The sequence below is a fragment of the Pinus tabuliformis genome, chromosome 7 (assembly GCF_031772625.1).
Source record: "Pinus tabuliformis cultivar Carrire ecotype Pingquan chromosome 7, CPIR1, whole genome shotgun sequence".
In the NCBI taxonomy this organism is placed as follows: domain Eukaryota; kingdom Viridiplantae; phylum Streptophyta; class Pinopsida; order Pinales; family Pinaceae; genus Pinus; species Pinus tabuliformis.
In genome coordinates, this window is record NC_142293.1 from 698,261,466 (window position 1) to 698,267,098 (window position 5,633).

At 35.7% G+C, this 5,633-nt stretch overlaps 1 pseudogene; it reads left to right on the forward strand.

Moving 5' to 3' along the window:
* The first annotated feature begins 382 nt into the window (after positions 1 to 382).
* On the forward strand, positions 383 to 1,132 carry LOC149249426 (bax inhibitor 1 pseudogene; annotated as a pseudogene).
* Positions 1,133 to 5,633: the final 4,501 nt, after the last annotated feature.

Sequence of the window (5,633 nt, forward strand, 5' to 3'; positions counted from 1 at the left end):
TGTCAAGATTTGGATTTATCCTACGATGATAGCGTAGAGAATTGAATTGACAGTGATTGCACAAATTTCAAATTTCTACGTGTTTGATTTGATTGCTCTCTATATATTGTGGCTCCGATAGCATGTGATTCACACTTCTCTCATCGACTGATGCACGCTAATGAATTCATTTTTTTCATTGTTCTCCTAAAAGGACAGTCATTCATCTATCCATTCCCCGTCGAACTCTATGATTGAAATAATGCAACAGATCAAAAGGACAAGTTTTTGCAGCTATGCATAGAAATCAAATTCCAGTGGGCTGTGTTAGATTTTGATAAGAGAGTTAACGATGGTGCCCATAACAGTTAGAGATGAGGTTCTAACCAGGGTTTCGGTCATCCTTCCTGGGATTACAATTCTATGAAGAACATGAAAAAGATCAGCCCTGCCATGCAGAATCATCTAAAAAGGGTTTATTTGTCGCTTAACTATGCCCTTGTAACAGCAGCGATCAGTGTTTATTTGCATCTTCTGTTGAATATTGGAGGGCTCCTCACGGGGCTTTCTTGTGTTGGTTCTATAATCGGGCTCTTATCCGTCCCTTTGTACTCCAACAATGAGGGTAAGAGGGTTGCGCTGCTCCTGGCAGCTGTTGCATTCAAGGGAGCTACCCTGGGACCGCTCATCGACGCAGTCATTGATATTGACACCAGTATACTGGTGAGTGCATTTGTCGGGACCTCTTTGGCCTTCGCTTGCTTTTCAGCAGCAACAATCACAGCCAGGAGACGGGAATACCTATTTTTGTGAGGATTATTGGGCTCGGGAATCAGCATATTGATGTGGCTGCAACTCGCATCTTCGATCTTTGGTGGTTCTTCGGCAATTTACACATTTGAGATCTACTTCAGTCTGCTAGTTTTCCTTGGGTATATTATATTTGACACACATGATCATCGAGAAAGCGGACCATGGAGGCTATGATTATTTAAAACATTCACTAGACCTCTTCATTGACTTCGTTGCTGTATTTTTTCGCCCGGTGGTCATAATGGCAAAGAATGCAGACAATAAATCCAGGGAAGGGAAAAAGAAGAGAAGGGCTTGAACTAGTGATGTAATGAGGCATCTTTGGATACAAAAATAGAAGCACTGGTTCTTTATGGCAATATGGCAGTTTAGGTGTTTTCAGTTGTAAATACAACATGTCTTTGAACATTTTGTTTTGTTTGGATATTTCATATAATGGTTCACTAAAATCTTAGTGATGCTCTTTCTTTTTGTGTATGGTGTTTGATGGACAGATATAAATATAAATAGCTTTTTTTTCATTAAAAAGAAAAAAAAAATCAAAACAACACCAAACAATTTTTTTGTGATTTTATTATTTCTATTTTTTTTAATAACAATACAAAACAAATTTTATTTTTAAATATTAGTTTAAAAAAAATAACAAAAACCACAAAAAATAACAAATAATAATAAAACAATTAAAAAAAAAAAAAAAAATTAATTAAAAAAAAAAATCCAAAAAAAAAAAGCAACAACAACAACAAAACAATTAAAAAAAAACAAATAAATAAAATTATTTTTTTTGCAAATGGAGGTTCATAACTCTTGAAAACAATTTATACTTTCATGGAGTTATTTCAAAGGAAATTGCACGCAAAGGCAACAGGTAAATTTTATTTTGTTTTATTTTGTTGCTAGCATTTATACTTGCATTTTATGTCCTTCAAAAAGCTCTCACAATTTTCATGCAGGATTTGTATTGAGATTTTACAGGTGCGCGACAATCCAAGTCCTTGCAGATGTGATCTCTCTAAATCAGATTCATTATTGAAAGCTTGAAGGAGTTAATTACAAATTTCGTGACATTTGTCGCTACAGAGAAATTTTTTACATCATGATATGTTAACCACACTTCTCCTTCAAAGCCTCATCAGTCATCCATGTTAAAGTACATTGATTCATTGCCTTATCCATCATGACTTCATACATGTCTACTTTTCTGAGTCGCATACATTTTTGCCTACCTTTCAGTTCATCTTTTTGCCTCATGAATAAACCATCCATCTCTCTACATTGCCTCGACCTCAACACCTTATCTAGGACAAAGACTAGAGTCATTATTAGTACCTTGAGGCTTGCATGCCCTAATGGCAAGTCTTCTCGCCAATGAACAGTGGGAATACATTAATGTCTCTTGTTTGTTGGATCTTGCAAGTGGCTCGACATCAGCTCATTCATTCGCACTTCGCAAGATGTACTTGGGTACCTTGGCACTCATTGACATTAATGGTGAGTTTGCCTCGCATTGGTTAACGACATTCATCAATGGTCGGTAATCCAATGACTTCTTTCCATGTTCGACATCGACACATTCATTCACATGGAAAGAATTGTGCCACGATATGGGACGAGATGAAGACTATATGATTCAGGAGCAGATTATTTTATACTTTGGAACAGATTCAGTAACAGTAATAAAGGATCCACATTCACGACTTCATCCATCATATATGCAACCAAGACACAGATCACATTCTTGTATTCTTCATTCCGTGATTCAACAGCAAAAGCTACACTTTTCTACATATACATAGTTTGTCCACTCAGGTAATCTTTTTATCATACAATTCCTTTAATAATAAAATTATAATTTTTGGAAAATGTTTCACCATGTTCATATTCACATCCATACTCCATTATCACCTTCCATATGTCATATATGTCCTTTCTACACATATCATCCTAACCAACATACTTTTTCCAAACAACTACTATTGCATTATGATTCAAATGTTACATGTTTTGCAAATAATGATCAAAGAAAGAATGGTTGATTAAATGTTTTCAAAGTCTTTTGATGCAACACAAAAAAAATGAAAGTATTGTTACACAAGAACCAATACTAAACAAATTTTGGTTGTCACACAAGAACCAACCAAAATAATATGTTGCAATCAAATGTTTTTAAGAGAGAAGACTTTGCAAAAAGGAACAAAGCTGTCAAAAATAAAATTATGTGAAGTTAAAAAATCGATATCAGCCAAAGTTCATGTAAAAGCAAGACAATTCAAAAGATCAAATCATGATCAATGTAATAGATTGCATGAGGACATGCAATAACTTAAGTTGGGGGGTATGTTGGGCCGCCAAATTAACATCAATTTTCACTCCATTTTCACCTTTATCCTCATTTTGTCACCTCATTTCATCATATTATCATTACATAACCCTATATTTCCATTACCATATGAGTTTATATTTTCATTTTCCAAAGTTATTAATTTCATGTATTTAGAGTGAATTTATGATTAAAAGTTAGAGAAATAACATGTATTTGCTTATACCTAAAAGTGGCTTGAGTTTGATGACATGTGTAGATCATTTGGAAGTTTCCAAGGCACCCTTATGTGGCCTCCCAAGATCAAATTCGAATTTCAACTCAAGAGGTGGACCATATTCCAAGGAGAAAGATCATGGAGATTTTGATGTGTCATGGGATTTGTATCTAGTATTTAGGGATAAGTTGAGACAAGTATGGGTCTAGTAGATATTTAAGGGATCTACATTTATTGAGTAGATATCCCTAATTCATGTATAAATAAGAGGAGCATCCTTCAAAGGAAGGGAGGAGGGAGAGAAAACAATTATCAGTTATTCATTAGCATTAGATTTATGTTCATTCAACATGAATAATACCACTTTCTCCAAATCATGAGTTATGATTGTTGTTTGATTCTTAAGGTGATAGTTGTTCATGTGTGCTCATTGAGGAATGGAAGGATCCCCATACTGAGATAAGTACACTTTGTTGTAAAGTAATGTTGTGAATATACTAATTGTAATTATGATGTTCATCTTATTTCTTTGTTGTAAATACTTGTAGATAATTTCAGTATGAATTCATGTTGTGGCCATGTTTTGTTGTGTGAAGGTTGATGTCCTTTCAGTAGCTAGTTTTGATGTGAGATGGAAAACCAGGAACTCCTAAGTTAGGAGTCTCTTCTCCATGAGCTATATTAAATTGAAATAATATTTACTTTCTCATATTCTTTCCTAGATTACATTTATGTGAATGTTGATTCCCTTGCATTATATAGTTTTTATGTGAGAAGGGCAATCAAGTCCACCTAAGTTAGGAGACTCTTCTCCATGAGCTAAGAATTGAACTGAAAACAATATTTACTTTCTTTCATTTATATGCTTTCTTTCTTGCTTTCTTAGGTGTTTGGTAATGTTATTATAGGAAGATTGTAGAAGGACAATCAGGACTCTTGAACAAGAGACTCTTCTCTATCTTCTAAAGTAAAATAATTCCATTGATCAAACATTTTTTTTATTCTTTCATAAAATAGATCTGATAGTTTAGATTTGTAATATGCATTTCCATTCTAAAAAAACTTCCTACACCTGTTTCATCTAAGGTCCCATATATTTTGGTTTGCTTCTAAGTTTACGATACCCGGATTGATAAATTAAATGACAAGGATTTAGCAGACAACTAAATCACCCAACAACCTCAGTCGAGACAGAGTATAGTGCTAGTAGAAAGGGGCTTAGGAGTAGCCTTGGCCCTTGTCACGGGAACCTGCATAAGTCCACAAGCGGAACTGGAAGGTGCTAAACCAGCGGGGAGCCGGATATGGGGACCAGCCCCTAGTTCTATTACCTCCAATGTGACCTTGGAAAATCCTAATGAGAGGGCTTCAACATTAAGGGAGAACCGTTGGCCCAACCCTTGGCTCCATGGGTGCCAATAGAACCACTGTCCCGAAATTTTAGGGGCTAGGCCGGCAGGGCCAGGCAGTTAGCCCCAGCTCCCTGCCGCATGGCCCATGTGGCCAAAATTTTCCACATAAGGGTTATTGAATGTTTTAAAGGTCCAAAAAATTGCACCTTTGGTGGGTGAATTTGTCTCCTGTGCAGTAGAAAATAGGTCAAATTTGTAGCTCTATTAGACAATATATCCAGTTTCTAGGACGGATAACAAAGAAGGAGGTTTCAAAGCTTGTGAAGAGCCATAAATTGGTGAATTTTTTTCCTTTTGGAGTTCAAGAAGAGTTGAGATAGGGGTTTTTGACATTCCAGATCCAATGGTGGCCTCTATTTTTTGATTGGTGCACATCTGAAGAGACTTTTTGCAGGTTCAATTCCATGGGTGTATGGATCAATCAGTGTTTTGGAGTAGTTCTTGAAGGTGTTTGAGCATGATGGAGAAGGCCTTGTAGGGTTTTTCTTACCTTCAGAAGTTTACTGTAGTAGTTGTCACTTATAGGGTGAAACTAACTTTGTATTTTCTCACTATGTCTTGTGGAGGAATGCTTTCTTTTTGTACCTCAATGTGGAATTGAAGTACTTATTTGCTCATGTATGCTCATTTTCAGATGGAGTACTGGGTCTTTGTAGGAGACACATTTTATTGCTGATGGTTTCATGAATAAATTTTCATGTTGTTTATAGTGAGATTTCTTTGCAAGAGAAAGTTTCCTTGAAGGGGAAACTAGTCACTTGTTTTATTAGTAAAATTTATGTACTCTTCTTCATTGAATATATGGAGTGGTCTAGCTATGTTAGTAGGCTCGAAGATGTAGCCTAGGAGGGGTGAGCTCCGTCACCAAATTCTTTGTTGTTTCTCTTCATGA